Here is a 24,859-nt window from a genome sequence, read left to right as displayed (position 1 = left end):
TATCACTCTTTGTTACTGGCAGTAAGAAGGGCAAGTGTGCTAAAGGAGCTACCAGAGCAAACGCTAAAAGAAGAACCACTGGCCATCAGGTAAGAAGACCACCAAGAAGCAGGGGCGCCTTGGGAAGGGGGCTACCTTGAGGCACAGGAGTGGAGTCTGCGGGATGAGGAAGGGGACCAGTTGCCTCTCTCTTCTTCCTGCTTCCTGCACATCTCACATCCTCTGGAAAGCAGTTCCATGAACACAGACTTCCATTTCTTTGGATTCAGATCTGTGATCCCCTCAAGGCTCATGTAACCAACTTGCCAGAAGGTATGACTTCGGCTCAAGTAGCTTGAGACCTAAGGAAAAGCCACTTTTCTGAATCCAGATGAGGTGAAGTCCTGGGAGTAATCCTGGAAACACAATATATCAGCTTAAATTCTCCAGACAAACAGAACCAAGAGGAGATAGATAGATAGACAGACAGACAGACAGACAGACAGATGATTAGGTAGGTGGGTGGTATTCAGATAAGGATTGACTTTAAGGAATTGGCTCATGGGATTGTGGAGGCTGGCTAGTCCACAGCCATAAGGCAGCTGGTAAGCTGGAAACTCGGGCAGAAGTTGCTGCTGCAGTCCTGAGTCTGAAATCCATAGGATCCAGAATACGAAACTCAGGCAAGATTTCTATGTTACAGCCTAGAGTCAGAATCCCATTTTTAGAGGAAATTTCAGGTTTTGCTACTAAAGCCTGCAACCGATTGGGTGAGGCTCACCACATTATGAGGGTAATCTCTTTCACTTAAGTCACTTGACTTTAAATGTTAATCACATCTATAAACTACCTACAGAACAACATCCAGACTAACATTTGACCAAAAAACTAGGCTCCCCAGCCTAGTCAAGCTGACACATAATATCAACCATCGCGCAGGATCAAATCTTCGACTACTGACTTCCCCGTGATTGTGGAGGCCCTGCCTCCAGATACCAGAGACAATGCCCTGGGATGTGGTTTCAGCAGAGGGGATTTCCGCTGCGGTAAACACAGAGCAGGCAGGGTTTAGAGCAACACTTATGCAGGCAAGGAGGCAGTCCACGCTATCCTCCAGCTGAAGAACAATTTGAGATTTTCTTATACTTCAGCAGTTACTTAGAAGTTATGCTGTATTTCATATAGTTTTGTGCTTTGAGTTTGATGTACTTTTGTTTTTACTGAAGTGACCATTTGCCGTCAAATTTTTTTTGACAGGAAAAAAAGTCATTTTCAGCTAATTCCTTGTATTTTTTAACTTCCTATAGTTTTACCCTTTTGTTTGGAAACATACTAACTTTTTAAAAAGTTTCTATTGTAAATGGACTAGTTTATTCATATTGGAAACACAGGTTTCTTGAAAACCTTTATGTTTTTCATTCAGTTATAATTGCTTGTTTTTCTCTTGTAATATTTGTCTCCTGGTCCCCCAGACTTTCAACAGTACTGTCTTTTCTATTGAGTGCCCCCTCCCCCACCTTCTTCCCTTCAGTCTCCTGAGAGGTAAACTCTAGATTTTTATTTGGTTGGTTGCTTTCTAGGTCAACTGCTCGTCTTTCAAATTGCAAATATTCTATGCTTTTTTTTTTTTAATATACTAAACCAATCATTTCCTGATAATCCTTTATTTTTCTCTCAGGGATTTACTCCCTTATTTTGTTGGAGTTCATCCTTAAGTGACTTCATGAGAAAGCAAACACTACTCTAAATTAGTACATATTTGAAAAATTTTTTATTCTTGTCTTGTGTGATAGCTTTCCTACATTTAGAATCTAAGATTAAAAACCTTGCCCCTAAGAATTTTGAGGGTGTTGATATCTTGTATATTTGGCCATCAGCGTTCCTATAAGGAAAAATGGTAAACATATTTTAGACATAGTTTTAATAAATAATGAATTTTTAAGAAATATAAATTTAGAATTTTACCATTTTGGAAAATACCAATATCAAAGGCAAAATCATTGCAGTATGTAAGTAGAAAACACCATCCCTGTCTGAATGCTGCATTTGGAGCTCATGGATTCACACTATCATATAAAGATGCTAACCTCTGACAGTTTCACTATCTTCCAGGATAGTTGTATCTGAGAATTTTAAAATTGAGTTATGTAATGGATTATACATGATTTACTTCATGCTTTCAACTACAATTAGAGCATTATACTGATTTTTTTAAAATTGTCTATGAATCATTTACCTTCTTTATACATTTCCTTTCAGTGTAATAGATGTATTGAAAGTACGTGTTATGGAAAGAAATTGCGTCTGATAAGGTGTGAGTCACTTGTTTGACATGAACATACACTGCCCCTCTTCCTCTCTTTTTGCAACCTTCCATTTTCCTGACATTTGTTCAAGTATTTTGTTCCCTCAAATCTCCCTTTCAGATCTCTTCACTGTTTTGGGTTTGTGTCTTTTAGTAATCCCTTTACTATCACTTTAATGAAATTTGCAGAAGAAGAGGTATATTTAGTATACATCTTGGACCAGAATTTCTATGATGCTGTTTTTATTTATTTCTGTAGTAAATGCCTCGCTGGAACACCACATATTTGACATTTTTTTTTTTTACTATTTTGAGGCATTTAAATTATTTGAATTTTGATCATTTTTAGACTCCCATCAGTAATTGAACGTGGGAGTTAACGTTTAACTTATTTTGTGAGTCAATAGTTGGGAAGGTCATATGATTTCTAGACAGTATGGTGATCAATCTGCAATGTATGTAACTGTCAAATCACTGAATTGTACACCTGAAACTAATATAATATTGTACATCAATTATACTTCAGTGAAAAAGGGGAAAATAGTTTTAAGATATGTATGTTTTTACCTTTGCGATGTTAACTTCTGTAAGGTATGAAAACTCTAAGCATAATGATAGGAGTAACTTGAGGCGTTAGTGTGATCAGTACCAGGGCAGGCAGCCCCGCTTCCCTCGATGTGGGGACTCTGTTAACTATTCCACCTGCTTACTTGGAAAGCACTTCTGTGGGAACTGGTTTCTAGGAGTTTTGGTTGCTCTCCCAAGGTACAGAAATCTACTGTGTAAAAATTTCACTAAGATCCTGAGGATACCAAATCAAAAGCCAGTATTCACATGATGTGTGTTAGCAGGAAAGATATTTATCTGACACTGAGGACTTTCATATTTAAAATTCAAAGTATGAAGGTTCTTATAAGACGTTTTGAACATTTTCATGAGATGAACATCAGAAAAGACAGACTGGCACTCCCTTATGTACATGCGGGTTCCTGGGATTTCATTTCCATATGATCGGAACTGGCTTTGGCTGGCACGAGAGTATTCAGACCTGTGGCTCTGGACACAAGTGTGCAGCTCGACTACTTAGACAAAGCTCATGATCTACTCAGAGGGAGTGGGGACTGGCCCAGGACTAGCTGGTGTGAGAGCCAACGGGATGTTTTACAAAGCTCTGGGGGTGAATCTGGCCACAGTGAGCTTTTTGGGGGAGGAGTGTACACTGGCTTTGATGTGGTGTGATAGATTTACTTTTTCTTTCTTAAAAATTGCCATTTTACACAACCCTAGGGTGCATGCTTGCTTCAGGGAGGGTCATAATTTATAAAGCAGATTTTCTACACTTGCTAGTTCTAGTAGGGTATTTTTTTTAAATTTCTCTATAAAGAAATAGAACAAAAAATAAACACAAACTTCCTATAGGTGAGTGTTCACTTGCCTTCTTTGAGAGAATCTCTTTTGGCTTGATTATTAGTCTTTAGTTGTGACCCTGACTTACTCCTCTGGGTAGGAATAGTTATGAAAACTCCTTAGTACCACAACAACCAAGGAAAATCAGACATAAAGCTGCATTTAATGGGATCCCACAGGTGACTTTAAAAAGAAAGAATTCTAAGTTGCTTTAGAAAACCAGTATAGCTTGGCTCTTACTACAGCTGACTCTTGAACAACATAGGTGTGAACCACATAGGTCCGCTCGTACACAGAGCTTTTTCAGTCAACATACAGCAACACAACATGACCCCTGGCTGGTTGAATCTGCGGGTGTGGAACGGTAGATAGGGAGAGCCAAGAGTAAAGTTATACCTAGATTTTTTGACTGCATGGAGAGTCAGTGCTCCTAACCCATGCCTTCTGCAAGGTCAACTGTACAGGATTGCATTCTACAATTCATTTGTTTTGCATGGATATGAAAATATGAATCTGTACTGCCACCATCATAAAACAGTAGTGGATAATTTTAGAAGGGAGTTTGCAAGAGACAGTAATATAGTACACCGTGGGGTACTGTGGGGGTTCTTCGTTTGGCTTTATATAATTTTTTTAACTTTTTTTATTGATTTATAATCATTTTACAATGTTGTGTCAAATTCCAGTGTTCAGAACAATTTTTCAGTTATATATGAACATATATTCATTGTCACGGTTTTTTCTCTGTGAGCTACCATAAGATCTTGTGTATATTTCCCTGTTCTATACAGTGTAATCTTGTTTATCTACTCTACAATTTTGAAATCCCAGTCTATCTCTTCCCACCCCCGCTCCCTTGGCAACCACAAGTTTGTATTCTATGTCCATGAGTCTATTTCTGTTTTGTATTTATGCTTTGTTTTTTTTTTTTGTTTGTTTGCTTGTTTTTAGATTCCACATATGAGCAATCTCATATTGTATTTTTCTTTCTCTTTCTGGCTTACTTCACTTAGAATGACATTCTCCAGGAGCATCATAATTTTTTTATTAGAGATTCACTGGCTCCCATTGGGGTTACCTGAATTCTTTTATGTTCCCTAAAATTTAAGAGTCTAAAAAAATTTGGAGTCTAATGTGCAGCATGAAGAACTTACTCTGGTCCTTCCTTTAACTTTAGCAACCAAAGAATTACATCCTCAACACTAATAACATACACACACGTGGACACAGGCCAACCCGATGCATTTAAACCGGTTACCCCCATGTGGCTCCCTCTCTACTTTCTCTTTTTACCTGCTCAATACCCAGTACCTGGGAGGAGAAGTCAAACCTTATGTGACCATAAGCTCTTACCAGCAGCATGTAAGTCAAAGATTTGAGTGCTTGTCAAAAACACTTCAAAATGCAGAAGAAATTTAATTCCCCTTCCTCACTGACATCTTCCTCATACCCAACTTATACCCTCTTTACTTTTGTGTTTTTCTCCATTCTCACAAAAATCTGATGAAAACCTTTTTATATTTAATGTGAGAGCTTTCAGAGCTGGGCTGGCAAGAGCGCAGCTGTAAAATGCTATTCCTAGGAACTGCCAGGTGCACAAGAGGCCCTGCACCTGAAATCCTGCTGTTTCCTCCAACCTATTTGGGCTCTAACACTCTTCTTTGAATGCGGAGTGTATTTCATCCACCTCACAGGTTACCTTGGCTTTTGCTTGTTAACCATGCAGCAAACTGTCATTTGCAATTTTTCACTTATTGAGGAAGACATTCTGCACACCAAATAGTAAACTTACAAATGCATTTGACAGCTCAGCTTGCTTGAATATTAAAGAAAAAATGCATAATTTACTGCTGCAAGACACCACTTGTTGGGGAGCAGTAATCCTGCTCCCGGGCATATATCCAGAAGGAACCCTACTTCAAAATGACACCTGCACCCCAATGTTCATAGCAGCACTATTTAAAATAGCCAAGACATGGAAACAGCCTAAATGTCCATCAACAGATGACTGGATAAAGAAGATGTGGTATATTTATACAATGGAATACTATTCAGCCATAAAAATGACAACATAATGCCATTTGCAGCAACAGGATGTACCTGGAGAATGTCATTCTAAATGAAGTAAGCCAGAAAGAGAAAGAAAAATACCATATGAGATCGCTCATATGTGGAATCTGAAAAAAAAAAAAAAAGAACATAAATACAAAACAGAAACAGACCCATAAACATAGAATACAAACTTGTGGTTGCCAGTGGGGAAGGGGGTGGGAAGGGACAGGCTGGGAGTTCAAAATTTGTAGATACAGACAGCTATATGTAGAATAGATAAACAAGATTATACTGTATAGCACAGGGAAATATATATAAAATCTTGTGGTGGCTCACAGCAAAATGCAATGAGAAGGTTGATATGATTGGAGGTCTGGGAAGTCTTCCTGAGGGAGTCACAGAGACTGGGTGAGAAGTCAGTAGTAAGTAGGATTTCAGCAGGCAAAGCGGGAATGGGAAGACATTTTCAGTAGGAGGAACGGCACGTGTAAATGCCCTGCACCTGGCACACTGAGAACCCCAGAGAGCCCAGGAAGCAGGGACCTGGAGAAGGACATCAGGGCGATGCCCTGGGGCCTCTTTAGGGATTTTTGTCTTTATTCCAAGAATATTGAGAGAGAGTGGAAGTATCTTAGAAAAAGATGTAACACGAGTGTTTAGAGAGGACAGCAGAGAGATTAAGAGCAAGCACTTTGTAGGCACATATACCTGGTGGGTATCCGATCAGATACAACGCTTGACAAGTTCACCACCTTTAGCCTCAGTTTTCTCATTTGTTTAATAATACCAATGGTACCTCCCTCATTTGGTTGTTAATGAAAGGAAAACGATTTGTGTATAGTTCTAAAACAGTGCTGATCACAGTAAGCACCTGATAAACATTAACAAAATTATTATTTCCAGAAAAGGTCCCCCACTAAGTATAAATCCAGTGCTCGTATGGCATAGACACAAGGCTGCTTTCTTTCTGTGTAGACCCTAAGATAGCTAAGAATAGTTTAAATCTCCCATTTCTATCTGGTATAGAAATAGTTGATAGCAAACCAAATACTCTTAACGTATTCCTTCTTTTAAATCAGAATTAAAATAAATTTACCATATTATGGTAAGCAATCAATCTTATCCCATCACTTCACTGTAACTGGTTGATTTGAAATATGTTGGCTAAAATCAAAACAAACAACAAAGATTCTTGCTGTGGATGAGACATGTCAAGTTGGACCTTGTGATGGCCGTGTGCCTGAGAAAAGCCACATCATAACTCCTGAACCATGAGCTCAGTAGTTGGCAAAGACGAGTTGGCAAACAAACTGGATTTTTTGCTCAGTTTTATCACATAAAAAAGAATGTAATATTTGGGGTGAGTAGGTACTTTAAGTATTAGGGGACTATCTGCTAATATATTTGTGTTCTTTGTCTATACATTTTTATTTGCTTAATTTTGGTATCTCAGAGGAATTCTAACTTGAATAAAATTACCCAAAGTATTTTTCAACCTAATAATAAATGACTCACTTCAATTCCAGCTTATATTCTTGAGTAATGAACAAAGAATAACTTATAATAATTCATAATTAATTACATACATGTTGGAGTAGAAGTTTTAGCTTTTTAAAATACTCACCTATTATTGAACATATTCCCAATTTAAAGGCAACTGTTTTATCTTTACTCCCTCACACTTTCCACTTTCTGACTTATAACACTTTTACACCTCTGTCCCCTGGATCGAATCTTAAGGAAAGTGTGGACAGGAGATGTTGCCTGCCATTCCAGTAAATACAGAACTTGCCGTCATCCCAGTTCTAATAAAGATCAAGCCATTAGCCACTGCAGCCTCCCACCAATGGTGAGCCCTGAGGGGAATTCAGGATGGAGAAAAAAGGAAGTAGTCTCTGCTTTAGATACTCAGCCCTGGGTAGCTAACATGCATACTAAGGAATCATTTCAATGAACCCAGATCCTTGCATCCTCCCATGTATAGAAAAGCACTAAAATCATTACCTTGAGATATCTGTTCTTTGTGATTAGCAGTAGTCTTTTGTTGTTCAACTACATGTTTGTTTGATTTTTTTCCCCAGCAAAAAAACTCCTATATATCCTGGCTCCTCCCTTAACCTCTTTGAAGCAGTTTCTTAGAGTTATCTGAGAGGCTGTCTGCCAGGCTATAGTCTGCAGTGAGATCTTTGAAAAAAACTAACTCTCAGGTTTAAGTTGTGTATTTTTCTTCAGTCAACAAATGCATCGTAGTCTCATTGACCATTCTTGTCTGTTGCAGTGTTACCCCAAAAGGAGGAAGGACAAGACCCCAGTTCTTGTCATATCCGAAAGATAAGAATTCAGACGGGAGACAGAGCGTTGTGTAGTGAAAGAGTTTAAAGGATTTATTAGCAAGGGGAAAGCACAACTCCAAGAGCGGAGGCGGGCTGAGCCAAGGGAGGAGAGCAGTGGTCTTTGTTTGCCCTTGTCTCACACCCTTGCTTGGAGGGGGTCTTTTGATTGATCGATGGCTCTTGCCCCTGGAGGGCTTAGTCATTTTTGTCCCTTTTGCACATGTCCTTACCCATGACACACACAGAAAAACCCATGGCAGAGTGCTAAACTGCAATGCTAATTATATTACAATGAGCATTGGGTCATGTCCAGTTTATTCCTTTCTGTTACTGCGCAGTTGCGGCCATCAGGTTCTAACTGGTTTCTTGCTGGCGCTCATTTAGAGGAAGTAAAGCCCCTTAATGCTGAAGGTGGGCATACCAACATCTTGCAGACCATCCTCCCTCTCCTCCACCTTATCTGCCCGGTTTCCCCACTTATTACCTACCTAACAATGGTATTTATTTTTAATGGCAAATAAAAAAATAAACTTTTTTTGTCCTTTGACTTATTCACAAAACTACTGTAATGATAATATTCCAGAATTTTAAGTATAGAATGTCGTGTGTTTGCCTCAAGTCTTTCCTTTGAGTCACCTTATGGGACTCTGTTAAAATTAAAATGTCAGCATAGATATTCATAGATGTTACTCTAGAGGCATCCGTCTTTGACTTTCTTTGTTGTCCTTTTTATATAACACCATGTTCTGTGATTTGAGCAAAGTCACAAACTGCTTCAGTCAAGGGCAAGAGTCTGATAGACGTGAAAAAGGACCAAAACTTTGAGTCTGGAACATTTATTAATTCAGTACCATCAATAAGCACTCGAAGTGAGATAAGATATACTTTTATTTTTTAAAATCTCATTTAAGAAAATCTTTATGGAAAATAGCTACAATATATGGCTCTATTGCATAAGCACAGTGCTGTGCGCATGACGTAAACTTAGTAACTATTTGATAAACATTTAATAAACATTGGCGTGGCAGAGAGCTAAAGTGCTCACATTACTGAACCGAACTTGGGTCCACTCACCAGCCATGCAGCAAAGCCGATCTTCTGACACCGGGTTGTGGCGAAGGGAAGTACAGCCCCATACAAGGAGTATGCAAGGGCAGCTTGTGCTCAAAAGATCTGAACTCCTCAGTGGTTTTCCGGGAAGGATTGTTAAAGCAACATTTGGGGTGAGGGTTGCAGGGTTCATGACTTTCTCCTGATTGGTTGGTGATGAGGTAACAGGTGATGTTTCAGGGATCTTAATCATCAGCCTTCTGGTTCCAACCAGTCTGGAGCCTACGTGCTTGTGCTCAGCATGTAGTCACCATCGTCCACATGGGTGGGGGTCTTAGTTCCTGCAGAACACCTCAGAGACGTGTGTCAGAATGTTATGTACATTCCTAGGGCTCTGTTTTATCGCTGAACTGTTGTTATTACTTTCCATCTTTCAAAGGCTTTTGCTTTGTTTCTGCACCCTCCCACTTCCCTAATTAGTAACTGCTTGTGTCTGCTCTCTGGAACTCAGCAAAGGCCTAGGAGTCAAATAAGAAATGGGGACAGTAAAGGGATTTTGTTATCAGGAGGACCCCACAGGGTCCTGCTTCATTTCAGTCCCCCCCATTTCTTTGATACTCATAAATCTTGAAGGAAACAAGGAGAGAAAAAGAAAGGGAATAAAGTTTTGGATAGAGAGATTAATCATAAACTTGCAGGGGAACCTGGTTTTGGGGGGACTTGGTTCCAACCACAGGAAGGAGGGGTAAGTAGAGAATGTTCTATGTAAGGCAGCATCAGAGCTGAGCCCCGCCAGGAGAGAGTGTTGGTGTTTTCCTACCTAGAGCTGGGCACAGGGATGTTTCAGAAAGAGGAAGGGATGGCATCCATCAAACATTCTTTCATTACTGATTGTCCCATGGATCCATTCAATCAAGCATATTAGTTACTTGGCTACTATGTCCTAAATACTGTGCTTGAGTTGGGGAAACAGAGTCCTGTGAAATGACCCCAGGCCTCATGTTGCAAATTAACTGGCTCAAGTGGTCTACGGCCATTCCACTAACTTCCCTGATCGCACCTGGCCCACCCATGGGCGGTGATTGGACGACGGGCAGCAGGCCCGGGTGCCAAGGAGAGACTGGAAGCAGCAGGTGCAGGGAGTGGCTTGGCTTGCACTCTTCGCCCTGGTTCTCCAATAAGTCTGATCGCATTGCCTTTTAAACGTTACCCAAAAAAAAAGCTCAAAAATTCTCAGCACCTTACAGCCTCATTTCTTATTTTCCCCAGTATGGTTGTGAATTTTACACACACACACCCCTTATCATCTCAGTGGCATTTTGTGTAGGAAGAGCCATGTTTCCCACCTACTAGCTTGAACTAGAAGGAAACTATTGATTTTGGAATGTGTTTTGAAGTCTTCTGTCTCACTCAGTTTACTTCTTGTCTGCAATAGTTTTACATTTAAATATTTTGCTTATTTCAGATTACCAAAATATTATGTGTATACACTAATAACCTCACTATATTTCTTCCAATATAATACTTCAAGATGTGTTTTATTTTTAATCATATTGGCTAACATTTCCAGAGAAGCATATTAGTGATGTTAGTTTGAGAGGGAAACTTAAAATCCTAGTAAGATCTCATTCTATTCTGATTTTGCATAAAAACAGAAAACAGAAATGGATATCAAGTCTCCAAGTGGACTTTGTAGATGATCTCTTAGATTTGCTCCTTTTCCCTGATAAAATGTTATTATACCATTATATTCCTGGAATAGACACTAGTTAGGTGTTGTAAATTATTGTTCGCTGTATATACAAGTTCATTTGCTAGAATTTTATTTAACATTCTTATCTCTGTTAATAAATGAGATTGTAAGTTTATTTTGTGCTATCTTTGCAAAATTTTTATTGCATTTATTGTAGTTAAAAGAATTAACTAATGTTATGATTTATGTTATAATGCCAGATACCTCCTTATAGATGAAAACTGGAGAAGAATGGAGAGAAAAGGCATTCTTAGGAGTCCACGAATTTCACTCATGTCGGCAACGCCATGAACAGGCTGATAAAACTGCTCACTGCAGCTCACTGCGACCACACACTATCTTTTATAAGAAGGAAGGCTTATTCACGAGGCAGAACCAAGAACACAAAAAGCAGGGCTCAGGTTCACAGAGCAATAGTCCCAGGCTTTGAAACCTAATCAACTGCTGACATTTGCCTGCCTGGGTTTCAGACCTGCTGTAGCCTGGTGGTTGCCTTAACCTCCCGTTTGCCCTGTGGGAATTGTCCTGTCTGTAACAGCGTAGGACTGTTGCCCTAAACTCTTCCCACTACCGCAGTTCACAGGTCCACGCAGGGGGAGGGGCTTTGCCCCAGGAGCTGTATTTAGCAAATTATATATTAAAACATTGTTTTAAAGCAACTGACTCATTCACTTATGAGGTCTTCTGGCTTTGATGGATGGATGCAAAAGCTGCTGTAATTTCAATACATTTAGACCGTGCAGACCAGTGCTGAGTGGAGGCAGTGAGGCTCCCGGATGCCAGAGCACTGTGTCCCCTCTAGAAAAGCATCTCTTACCCTCTAGGTATTTAAAGAAAAGAACTCCCTGGTTTTATTTCAACTAGTGTTTTTCTTTCTTTATGGTATAATTTAAGGTGAAGTCAGGAAAGATTACTTTACTGGAAATAACATGCTATGGAAAACAAACAAAACATTTAGTTACATTGAAGCATCAGACACAAAGCCACAGTTCATGACATTTCAGGCTTATTAGGGTTTGAAGAACCGTCTGTACAGATGCCTCCCTCTGCATTGCGGTCATTCAGTAATATAGCTGGAAGATACTGCCCAGAGGGGAAGGATCAGCCTTTTTATTAAAAACTACTTTTTCTCCAGCCACATATGATCACTGCATTTGTCAAGAGAATATGTCATCATAAAGATATACCTCAAAGGGTAAACATTTGAATTGCAAATCCTTAAAGCAAAAAAGTCTAGATTCTGCATGACATTTCAAACATTTTGGTGAGCAGCCAGTGACTTTAACTAACAAATGATTCCCAAAAGTGTTGATGAGCAATCGTTGAGAAAAAAATAAAGGTGTCCATTTTAAAATCAGATCACTTTATGTTTGAAAGAGTTTCATGGAAAAAAAATTTACTTTAAGACAAGTGTTTTTAACTGCAAAGAAAAAAGTGAGTGATGGTACTGAGTATGTTTAGTGGCTTAATCATTTTACGTTGGGTGATTAGCACTTCGTAATCAATTTCTGTCACTTAGGTGTTAATTGTTGGGTTAATTGCGGTTTATATTTACATGACATGTGTATTACTTAAAACTTGACATGTAAACATTTATATAATTTAAAATACCATTCTAGATTATTGCAATCCCACACTAACCCTTTGTGGTGGCCCAGGGGTACCTTGCTCAGGTCTCACTCCTTGACAGCAAGCTCTAAGGAGCACGGTTGGCAGATGTAGCCTCCAGCTTCTAAACCGTGAGAGGCACCACTGAGCTCACACCGAGGCCTCACTCCCTCAGGCTGCTCCTGGCTAGTAAGCGTGGTGGGGCTCCTAGGTCAGGGCCCCTGCTGCCTGATGAGGGACTGCTGTCAGCTGTAATCCCTTTTTTTCCAATTTTTAAAAAATTTTGTTTGTATGTGTGTATATATATATATCAAATTGCAGAGCCCCGTGATTGAAGCTTCATAGGGGAACTTCAAGACTGGGTTTACTGGAAAATAAATTTTTAAAAAGAGGAGAAAGGGACGACTTAAATTATTCCCATTACTAGAGAGAAAAAAGATGCTCCTAGTTCTACGAGGGAGGGGGTGGAAATCAAAGATTTTCCTGGACCTGAATTATCGATAAAGCTTCTCCCCTGATACTTTACTCAGCGGTGTAGCAGTCATCATCGCTGTTACCAGTATCCTAAGTTCTCCTCCTTCTAAAAAGAGTCGCCCTCCTTTCTGGGACCAGGAACTGGGTGTCACTTGCTTTGAGCAGCCAAACGTGAGCAGAAGTGGCCTGCCACCCCTACGAGCAAGCCTCCGGTTGTCAGGGCTCATTCCAGCTCCCGTGGTGGAGGCTTCGTCAGCTGCAGGGCGTGAGGACAGCAGAGGTCAGGGAACTCACCTAACACACAGTGGTCCACTCCAAACAAAAGATAAACTACTGTGGTTTTAGGACACTTAGATTTGAACATTGTTGACTACAACAGCCTAGCCAGATTTCTCCTGACCGACACAAGGTTCCCGAATAAGGTCAGAGCAATCTTACCTGCACTAACATTTGTCCTAAACAACGCTGTCTGCACTGACATTGGCCAGAAATAACTCTTTCTGAACTGATTCTAGCTAGTAAGGTAAAAACCCTAATAAATATTATATGCTGTCTCTTAATAGCATCATTTGATAACTGAGAGCCTATCTTTGCCACGTTACTTAGGGAAAGAGACTTTTTTAAAAAAGAAGGTAATTTAATTCAGGTACATATGATTTTGTTACTTGTCTTGACTGATTGGTAGAGTGACAATATGTAAGCAGTTAGGCAGACTGCTTACCCTATCTTCATAAAAATTACTTAATTAAGTCAGGTTTTGACATGTGTTTAATAGCACAGACCAAGACTGTCATAGACAAGAAGTACTCATTTTCTGTTCTAAAAGTCTCAAAAGGACAGTGCCCTGTGAATTTTATTTATGTGTAGTCATATGTGTTCTTTACATTGATGATATTCAGAGATGGACAGAGCCAGGAAATTTTCATATCATCCCTGAATTATACTTGTTTTTATGATTCTCGTCAAGTAAGCACTTCGTAGTTTACATTTGAACTGAAATACTTTATCAGAAGAAGAGATTAAAGGAAGTGTCTGCAAAGCAAATTATGAATAAGGCTTTAGATATTTGAAGGTAGGACAGGAAACCAATTACTGTTGAATCTTAACTAGATCCTGAAGTCATGTGGCGTAGTGAATACAAGGGATAATCACCAGCCACGCAAGGTAAGCACATTGTAGTCCGTCTGGAGCACCTATTATTTGTTTCTGAGGGTTTAGGATTCCTCCCCAGGGCTAACCTTCCTCATGTAGTAACTGCCACAGGTAAATGGAAGGAAAAGATCTAATTTCTGAATTGCACTGGAGCAATTTCTTCTATATTTAACTCCACTCAATTTGCATCCAAATCACTGTGTCAGGCTTTGAAAAATGGATCCTGTTCATTTCAGAGCTATAACCATATGCATTATGTGACATTTTCTAACATTACAAAGCACACTCTTTAAGGTAAAGAATAGCTAGCCAAGATAATAGGATTCTCAACGGTGATTTCTGTTTCGTGTTACTTTTAACCTGTTTGTTTTCTCACTAGTTATGTTTTCATCAGACCATCCCTTGTGTATATTTACAGAACGGTAAAGAAAGTCATCCATCTTAAAATACTGCCAAAGAGGCCTGGATTATTTTCCACAATTTTCAGCACTGTAAGTGATGTATTCACAGCTATAGTACTTGTGTGAGTTGATTTTATTGTACTTTTTTTATACGCATTACTTTTCAGCTGATAAAATCACTAGGTGAAAATTTCCCCGATTTGACATGCCATGAAGTTTGTTGAGTGTCTTGACGTTCTACACTTTGCAGATCGTACAATCTACACATTAGGTAAATTTTCAAAAACCCCTGGTAAAGAAATGGGTCCTGAAAATGTATGTATAGACATGTGTGACACACTGAAGATTCTTGGAAGAAAAACATTACATAAATCCATTTTCTTAACTATACTGTATGTAAACTTTAGTGGTTGAACTATGTTATTTTAAGGATTTTTATTGGATAAAATAAGAGAAAATGCAAGCGTATTTGAAGTAAAAGGAGTATTATGTAACTAGTACACTTTTCTAATAGGCTTGAAAAGTTTCAAGTATATTATGCTCTTAAAACTGGCCAAATCATAAAGTCTATCTAAGTATATTATTTTTATGGAAAACAAGGTAAAAAGATAAACCAAAGCTTTATAAATGGAAAAAAATTACATATTATCCTACACTATGAGTTGATGGGAAAAAAAAAACTTTTTAAAGCCTCTTGCAGTAATATGTGAGCAAGCTTATTAAAATTTAAGGCGCACACACTCCACGCATGAAATATATCACTCTTTCAGGAATATGATTAAATTCTGTCTCCTGGATCATTGGGAATTGAGGGTATGAATCTTTCAGTAGCATACAGGTGGATGATCTTTTGTTTCCTGGATTCTTATTCCTCTTCAAGTTAAAATTTGGCACAAGAGTCATAGAAGTTGTCTCTCTTTTATAAGTTTACCTAACTTCCAGGACATAACAAAGCTGTCCTCCTAAATCATCACAAATAAAATTCAGTCGTAGAGAAGTTAATAGTCAAGTTTAATGTGCAAAGTTATAGAGTATTAAACTCTGACTTTTCACTTCTAATACAATTTTTGACCAAGTCAGCAGATTATAAAGGGAGATATCTGGAACATAATGTAAACTTCCAGGGAGGTGACACTCAGACATCATTAAAGTTTGGAGGTGACCACCTGATGTTCCGGTCCCTACACACAGCTCCACTAGATGCAAAGAGCGGAGCACGTGGCACTGAAGGCATGTATGTAAGAAAGATGCAGGTCAAGACATACTCATGAACTTGACTCTTCTCATTTGAAAAAGTGCCCCTAAATTTATTTTCATCCTGTTTTTGTATGCCTTTTTATGAAGGCTACCATATTTTAGTAAAATACATGTGTTTCTTCCTTTTGGAGAAATGGCACACCCCCCAGGAAAACAGTCCAGACCTTGAAGTTTCAGCTGAAGCCCAGATGATTGGAAAGCAAAGAGGAGCTCAGAAACGCTTCTTTGTGGAGTCAGGCTATTAAGTATTCTTCTCTTAAGTATTCCAAATTATTTTTTGGTGACATTACTTTAGAATATTTATAAATATCTGAAAAAGTAAGGCCCAGTCATTTTTAGAGAGAATTATCTTTGCACTTGTTTTTTGGCAATGATTTTTGCCAGATTTGAAATGAATAATTTTTTCACTTCTTTTAAATTTGACAAATGTGTTTGCTTTTAGATTTTTTGTAATTCCATTGAAACTGGAATTGCCTCAAGCTATTTTTAGAACCTCCTCTTGGAAAGAATCTCAGGTCCCAATTCTAAAGCATATGGATTTTTTAACTGATTGATAAAGTAATTTATCCTGTTATCCGTTTTGGCAATTAGTGGGTCACTAACAAAAAAAGAAAACCCTTTATCTTTTAGACCCAAGGGTGTTTATTATTGACATTATTTTAAATGCATTAAGATCCAATCAAACAGTTCCATTTTGATATAGGAAAGCCTAACATTGGAGATGAGACAACACAAAAGATCATTTGTCTTATAAAATATAGCAATATTTGTATTCTAATGCTGAGAAAAGTGCAATTATTGCTGGCAGACGTAACCAGTGTCCAGGTTCTTGTCCCATCCCAGAAAGAATTCAGAGAAAAGACACAGAGGTTAAGAAAGTAAAGTGAGGATTTATTAAGGGTTGGATGGTACACTCTCAAGGGGAGGTGGTCAGGCTCAGGTGAGCAGCTGCCCTGAGTTCCTTTGGCAAGTAGGTTGCATAGGGTGTAAAAATGAATGGACAGAATATTCACTGGGGAGGGGAGGGTTTAGGGTCATATTCGCTGATTTTCATCCCAGCTCCACCTTCCCGAGGGGAGGAGGGACTTTTGTCCTTATTTAGTCTTGATTTGGCCTCAGTAAATGATGGGTACTTCCAATCTGCAAGGCTAATTTTATTGAAATGAGGGCATAATGTGCAAGAGGTTACATTTGGACACTGGATTCCTGCCTTTTCCCATCTTTCTTTGTCTGCCTCCAGGCCTCTCATCACCCCAAAAGTTGTGACCCCTTATCAGACCAGAGGTTCCTGCTTTTCTTTCTCTGCCCAGGGACCCCTGGTGCTTACATGATCTATGGTTTTCCTGCATTTGGCCTGAGCCCCTCCTTTCTGTCCAATGTCTGCTGCTTGGCCTGCATCCCCCTTTCTCTGCTCATATCTAGCTATCTGCCTGCTCTAACAAGATCAACTACCCATTTTAAGTTGGTATTTATTTGACCTTTAAAAATGTATTAAAATTAAAACTGTTTCAATAGAAATTGATATATCCCTTTGGGAGATAAACTACTGGTTCTTTAGTCTTTTTCTTTTCTTTCCTTCTGCTTTAGATTTTTTTCTTTTGTTTGTTTATTGTATTTTCTCTGTGGGCAGTGGGAATGTTGAGAAAAGGAGGCTTTCCCTTGACCAATCTGATTGGTCTTCCGCGTTTTCCCTGGGGTCCTGTCCTCAGGGACTGCTCAGCAGAGCAGAAAGAACAGGAGCCGAGAGGCCAGCTTCAGCCCACTCCAAATCTAAGCTTGACCACTGCAGGACACTTGTTTGGGCCACTTATCCTTTATGCTCAGATTTGTGCCTATGAAATGTCTGTGATAATGACTCCCTGGCAAGTTGTTTTAAGGAACAAGCTGAAACTCTGTGCAAAGATATTAAACCCAGTGTTTGAAGCAAACTAAGTCTTAGTAAATGGTGGCTCTCATTTCTATGGTTGGTACCAGCTAACTCAGTTCTGCTGGACCATTGAGAACTCCCAGCTACACAAATGAAGGCAAGACTTTTGATAAGATCTGGAGCCTCTGACTAGACCACCGTTTCCATGACCTGCTTAAAAACCTTTGCAAATATTTTGTGCTTCTGAAAAATGTCCATTCAGAATAGAAAGACCTGATTTTTCCTTTCTGCATTTTTTGACTTGCTGTGTTGAGATCACATGATTTAAAGAAAAATTTTAAAAGAACACTTGCCTTGAGAATAGAGAGTAGTCTTCTGACAAACTGAACCAGGTCTGAGATTGACCAAGGCCAGGCACTTGAGAATGCCACTAGAGCTGGGGAATTACTATCATGACCATCATCAATAACGGGGAGTGAAATGCCTTCTGGAGCCTAAGAAAGCCCACCCGTGCGCAGACGGCACTGGGGCCGCCGCTGCCAAGCTTGCTTCTGTCCAGGCTCTTCTCATCTGCGACCATGTCATTCGTGCCTGAGAGCGCAGACATTGTGGGAGGGGAAGAAGCGGCAGTGGTGGCTGCTACAGGGGTAAAGTGTCACAGTGTGTTCTGATGGAAAGAAAGATGTCAGGGGGTGTTTTTGGTTGGTACACCCCATGAGTGCTCTGCAGGATTTTGTTGGTAATTCCTCCTTTTTTCACAAGGCCAACGGGAGCAGAGTGTCTCGAAGCCCCTTGGGTCATTCCTCCCCCAGCCACTGGTAGTGGGGACACATTAAGGAAGGAGGGAGAACAGGTGGAAGGACTGTGATCATCTTGACTGTGTTCCAAACAGTGATTTAATAGCTGCACTGAGTTGTGATGATTGACCCGTCGCAAGGCTGACAGTCTCTACGTGCTCAGAAGTAAGAAGCCTGAAGTGGGACGGAAAGTAGCGGAGTGGGAGTGCGGAAATGGCGGGTGCTTTTTATTCAATGGAAAAAATGGGACCTGTCGCTATCGGAGGGTTCTTACTGGCCGTAGTCCAGTATCTGTGGCCCCGATACATCTACCTCTGACCTCTATCAATTCCATTCATGGATTTCCTCTGCCTGTCCACCTCTTGATTAGGGCTAGATTAGGACTAAGGCAAATTTTAATTTTGAAATAAATGTGTTCGTAGTGGCTTCATTTCATTTAAAAAAGGGGGGAATAATTTTTCAACAAAAATTTTCTACAATATTTCTTGATACAAAGAAGTTTTACTCTTAAAAATTGGTTTCTTACCACAATATAAAACTAGGATAATGCAGAAATTGCTTTAAGTCATTCAAGTGTGTCTTAACAAGGCAACTGGTTCCATTGTTTGACATTTACATTTTCATAACTTTTCTATTTCCTTTTACCACTGTGATCGAGTAGTGGAATTTCTCATGTGTTCTGAAAGATTCTGATATCCCGATAGACGTCAGCCTCGCACATTTAATTGTGTGAAAAGCCTCTTCATATTGACTGATATTTTTGTGTAAAGTGAATACTACATATGATGGATGGCACATAAAAATATCAATAACCCAACCGTGAAGCACATTTTAATGACTGCAATTAGGGAGGAAGGAGTGTACAAGGTTGCTCCCAGTGTGTTCTTAAAACACTCTGGGCTCTAGGCTAAGATTTTAAATCTCTTGCGTCTGGTTGTCTACCTGCTGCCGCCCACCCAGTTTTGAAAAATAGAGAGGCTAATTCCTTACAGGGTGTTGTGCTGTTACTCACGTAATGTTGCTACCATCCCTTTTCCTGGCCTGTAGTCAAGTGCACCCTAGAAATCAGAATTCAAAACATCGACACCTTGGGACTTAATCAACTGAGGAACAACATTTTAAAGAGGGCAAGTGAAGTTTCTGGGAGCGTGTCAGAGGATGAGTCAGGGAGAAAAAGTTGGGAAAATAAAGAATAAAATGACTGCTTTTAGGAATCCCTGTCCTTTACGTTCCCTCAGCTGTGATCCTCCAGGGGGCCCCCCACTTGTGAGCGCACCGGCCCCCTCCCCCAGCCTGACATCGCCGCTCCAGCTCGTTGAGGTCAGCACGTTGAAAGTGCATTTCGAACACGCCTGAGCAATGTGCCCAGAGGTTAACGCCATCGGAAGTGAATTTGTATGTGGACTGAAGCTTCAGGGGAAGAGAAATTCTCATGCATGATTATGAAACTGTACACAGACTTCCTTGTCTCAGGGATGGGTAATTATACATATAGCATGATGTGTGCCACTCAGATCTGGTTTTCAACTCAGCAGCTACTGCAGTCATGCATCAATCCAGTGAAAATAAGGGAGACTCAAAGAAAGAAGGAGAAGCATGTGAAGAAGGCTGCACCTTCCCTGTGGCTCCTCTGCCTGCTGGTCAGCCTCACCCTCCATGGTTCCAACGTCGACTACGTGGTCTCCATAAGGTGGTTCTCGCTTTCGGGTTCTGGATACTCCTCTCCTCCCCTTTCCTCTGTCAGCCCCACGAATGGCAGCAGCTCTCAAGTATTTATCAACACCTGGGTTGACTTTCATTTGGCTTCTCACTCTCCCATCTCACATATAATAAATCCCTGTATTGAATTTCCTCATTTGAAATTTCTGCAGTGGTTTCTATTGCTTGTCTGACAGATATAGATAAAGCCTATTGGGGCTCACGTAAGTCACTCAAGTGGAGGAGGCAAAGAGCAGTAAACTGGGCCAGTCACTCTGAATAATGTTAAGGCTAGAAAACCTCAAATTACGCATTGCAAACCTCAGTGACCGAGAACACTGATGTGCTCCAAACTGCAGTTTGACCAGAGCTCAGTGGGGACAGCTGCACTCTGCTCCACACGGCGTCAGCTGAGTGGCCCAGCTAGGGTTAGACGTTCCATTTCCAAAATGGCCTCAGTCCTGTGGCTCACTCCTGGCTGCTGGCTAGGAGTCCAGCGGAGGTTGTGGGTCAGGCCCTTGATTCTGCCCCATGTGGTGTCTTCATATGGCTACGTTGGTCTTCTACTAATAGGACCATCTTAGTTTAGTCCAATTTTTACATGATGGTCAACTTCCTAAAGAATACAAAAGGAGGAGTTTCCAGGTCTGCTTAAAGCCTGAGCTCAGATGCCCCAGATTACAGCTTACATCACTGTCAGTTATTCAAATAATCACAGAGTAACCAGCTTGGAGGCAAGAGGAATTTGACCTCATCTCTACAGGAGAGGTGGCAAGATAACATTACAAAAAAGCATGTGGGACTGGAGATATTTTTCTACCATCTTTGGAAATGTGATCTTCTACGCCTAGTCAGTTGGATTTCATGCAGTTATTCGTCCTAGTTTCCTTACCAGTAGGGCAACACTGCATCAGATTCAGCTCAGCCAGGACACAGGAACTTATTCTCCACCTGCACCCAGATTCTTTCTAATTCTTTCTTCCACCATGCATGTGAACATTTTTCCAACATGTCTTTCTTATATCCTTTTCTCTTCCCTCCACCATTTGTGTTTAGTCATCATTGTCTTTTCTATCTATGCACTGAAATGTCGGCTTTTTATAACTTAACATGCATCTGTAATATTACTTCTCCCCTCTCAGTTGTAGGGGAGAACTTCCTCATCCTCTTTGATACATTCCTCCCTTTCTTTTTGCTGAGGCTTACTTCTCCTTTCCTGATTCATGCCTCAAGTATTTCCCTTCTAAAAGGAGATTCCTTCTTTATACTGTACAAATACTGTATTTACTCTAAAGCCAAATATTAAATGTTGTTTTGGGTGCAGGGAAAGTAATAGGCTAAGGTCTCTACAATATTGTGTGCATTATTTAATGAAGCTAAAAGTCATCAATTAGAATGTTTGCAAACACCATCAAAATGTCTTCAGGCTCAACCATAATCCCAAGATTACAACCAACTTCATTAACTCACCTTCATATGAGTTGACAAAGATAATCATGGTGTCTGCTTACATCCAAGCTCCCTCAAATATTTCCTACACACACAAATTGTGTTCACTGTTGTATGTATCCCAACCATAATTTGAAAGAAAATATATACACCCAGTGATTCCTTTCTCCTTATTGGGAACGGTGATATCTGTTGGCACTTGGGCAGAGGTTTCAAACTCTTTTGGTTCACAGTACATGTAGTACCTCAATTATTTGTTCATGGGACCCACAGGCTAAAAGAAATGCCTTGTGTGAACTTACACAACAGAAGGGGGTGTTCTAAGAAAATTCCCGGTACTGGTGATAGCACCACTTTTAACCCCATTCTAAGTGACTTCATTGTCACTCTGGTTTCTCTCCACACCTGGAGAATGTATTCGTTCGGGAGGACTTCGGGGTGACTTCGGGGTGCGCTCGTGGAACTGCCGTTTTCCAGAGACCCCACAAAGCTGGAGAAAAGCTCTGCCTGCTTGGCCACCTCTTGGCCTGCAGACCTTCCTCTGTGGTCTTCTCGGGCCTTCCAGTCAGCATCAGCTGCCTGCACTGTGGTTCTGGTTTTCAACGCCGTTGTGGTGATGGAACCCTGTCCCAACAGCGCGGTTTGCCTGGAAGCAGGCATCTGGGAAGGAAAAAGGCCCGGACCTGCTGTGGGAACTAAGGGGAGCCGCGCTCACAGATGTGTCCCTAGGCGTGCTCTTCCTGCCCTGTGAGCGCAGGCCCTTTGAGAAAAGGCCCCACTCACAGGGGAGCCGCCTGCCAAGTCAGCTTTGGTGAAGTAGCCGGTTTGCCTCTCACGCCTGGTTGGCGGTGTGGAGGCTGGTCTCTACCGGGGATGCATCCGCAGCCAGCTGCCGGTGCACAGAGCCATGGCCTCCATGACCCTCCGAGGCGGGTCCCGACTCACTGGCCGGGCCTGGATTCCAAACTTTTTGATCAGAAGTTTTGGGTTCTGTCCTTCCTTCTCCACCTCCAACTCGTTTTGTCCTTGGATTTTCAAGTCACAGAAGTAAATCATTTTGATGCAAATTCACTGACTGCATTTTGGCGTGCTTTCATTTAGCCACTTCATAGGCTGTGAAACTTCACATTCCTTCTGGTCCTTGAGTCCATCTCCCAGGCACACGCTTAGGGCGGGGCAAGCTCCTGAAGCCTGGCCCTGTGAGTTAGCGCGCTGCCTTCCTGCCTTCCCCAGTTCTCCAAGCTGCTCTTTGACTCTCTGTCACCTAGCTTCCTCCCAGCGCTCCCTTTAATCTTCATGCTAACTGAACTGCATGCCCCCTTTCTCCCATAAAAAGAAATGTAAGAGTCCAAGGGACTCCCTGGAAAATTCCATTCTCTACCCCAGCTACGGATGAACTCTCTTCCCGCCCCCTAGGTGTCTGATGAAGCACTAATCCTGAGTCTGTAGTCCCCCAGATAGGTTGCACGAGGGTATAGCTTTAATGTGGTCTCACATTGCCTTGTATGAGAATGGAAATGTGTCTATTGAGGGACTTTTTTCATGTCTTTGGGGACTGGTAGTTGAAATGATCTTTGGAGTGGAAGACTCCGCAATTGCTTTCAGACAGCCCGCGGGCGGGAGAGTCCACAGTCAGTCACGTGGTAAGGAGGCAGGCGTGTAAACCTGGGACAGACGGCGGAGTTCAGTAGATGGATTAGAGACTACAGCTTCTGCCAGCAGCCCCTCTGGTGATTTTTCTTTTCAGCCTTCATTTCTTGACAATTAATTAATCAACTAACATGCACTTATTAAGCTCTCGTTATTAAATATCTATTATATTTCTATCTGTGTGAGGGTTCCATAGAAAACAGAAGATCTACTAATTAGAAATATAATCATGATTACAAAATACTCACCGCCTCCTTTTATTAATTACCCCCACGTGCTATGAAGGGGTCCAGTGCTCACACATGTCATCTTCAGTTCTCACGAAGACACTACACAGCGGGAATGCCAGCCCCATTTTAAATATGAAGAAGTCAAGGCTTAAAGTAGTCAAACTTACCCAAAGCTTTTAGATAAATAGTGAGGGAATAAGACAATATCACTATGACATAAATTATGATAATGATATTATAGTGATCTCTCATTATCTGTGGTGGATTGGTTCCAGGACCCCTACGGATACTAAAATTCAAGGATGATCAAGTCCCTTATGTAAAAATGGTTTAGTCTCTGCGTATAGCCTACACATATCCTCCTGTACACTTTAAATCATCTCTAGATCACTTTTAATACCGAATGCAGTGTAAATGCTACGTAGAGACAGCTGACCCTTGAACAACACAGGTTTGAACTTAGCGGGCCCACTTACAGTGAATTTTTTTCACTAAACACATAGCACAGTACTACCTGGTCTGCAGTTAGTTGAATCCAGGGATGTGGAGTCCTGGAGACAGAGGGCTGACTGTAAAGTTATACTGGGATTTGCCACTGTATGGGGGTTAGGGAACTTCATTGTTCAAGGGTCAATTTGTAGTTGTAAATGCAATGTAAATGTTATGTAAATAGTTACCAGTGGGTGGCAAATTCAAGTTTTGCCTTTTGGAATTCTCCAGAATTTTTTTTTTTTCCTATCTGCAGTTGGTTGAATCCTAGGATGCAGAACATATGGACGCGGAGGACAGACTGTAATTACCATCAGGTAAGTAATAAGGGCCTATTATGTGCGAGACAGACCTTATGCCATTAAATGCTTAGAAAAATTAAAGTGTAAGATTCGATCTTTGTCCTCCAGGGAATCAAACTCATCATCAGTTGGAATCACAAAGTATGCATATTCTCAGACCCCATCTTCAGTTTAATAATGGTCTCCAGCACGAGGGGCACATGAGACTGTGAGGAGACAGGGATGACCCTAAAAGGCCAACTCTGTGGAGACTGCCCTGGACTGGTTAAAAGTGCTCTGCCCAAGCACACAGGCCTCCGTTCCAGATGCTCTTACTGGATGTGGGGCTGAATGCGAGTCCTCAGGTAAGTGCTTTCGCCTCTGTGAGCCTCGGCCTCCCTGTCTGTGAGTGGGGAGGGGCAGGCTCTGCCTCCCTCCCAAATCTGAACGACTCGGTAATATCCAGTGTGTTCTGAGGCTGCAGATGTTAGGCCTGTCCTGTGTATAGCAGTTCTGGGAGCATCTGGTGTTCAACTGTGTCATTTAGAAGAAAGCCAACTGGGTTGCCTTCTGGTTTTTGAGCTCTGCCTCTTGCTGGTGCCCAGGGACATTGGGCTGCAAAGGACT

At 40.9% G+C, this 24,859-nt stretch overlaps 1 long non-coding RNA gene across 2 annotated transcripts; it reads left to right on the top strand.

Annotated features, from left to right (window-relative positions):
- On the top strand, positions 1–24,585 carry LOC135319400 (uncharacterized). Of its 2 annotated transcripts, none has more exons than XR_010377950.1 (3): positions 1–89; positions 24,208–24,268; positions 24,362–24,585. It is a non-coding gene; the product is annotated as an uncharacterized LOC135319400 (long non-coding RNA). The 2 variants fall into 2 exon arrangements; XR_010377952.1 differs by lacking the exon at positions 1–89 and adding an exon at positions 14,539–14,604.
- Positions 24,586–24,859: the final 274 nt, after the last annotated feature.

Source organism: Camelus dromedarius, chromosome 3 (assembly GCF_036321535.1).
Source record: "Camelus dromedarius isolate mCamDro1 chromosome 3, mCamDro1.pat, whole genome shotgun sequence".
NCBI classification, from domain to species: domain Eukaryota; kingdom Metazoa; phylum Chordata; class Mammalia; order Artiodactyla; family Camelidae; genus Camelus; species Camelus dromedarius.
The sequence above is the reverse complement of the archived record's forward strand: the minus strand, read 5'-3'. Positions and strand labels throughout refer to the sequence as shown.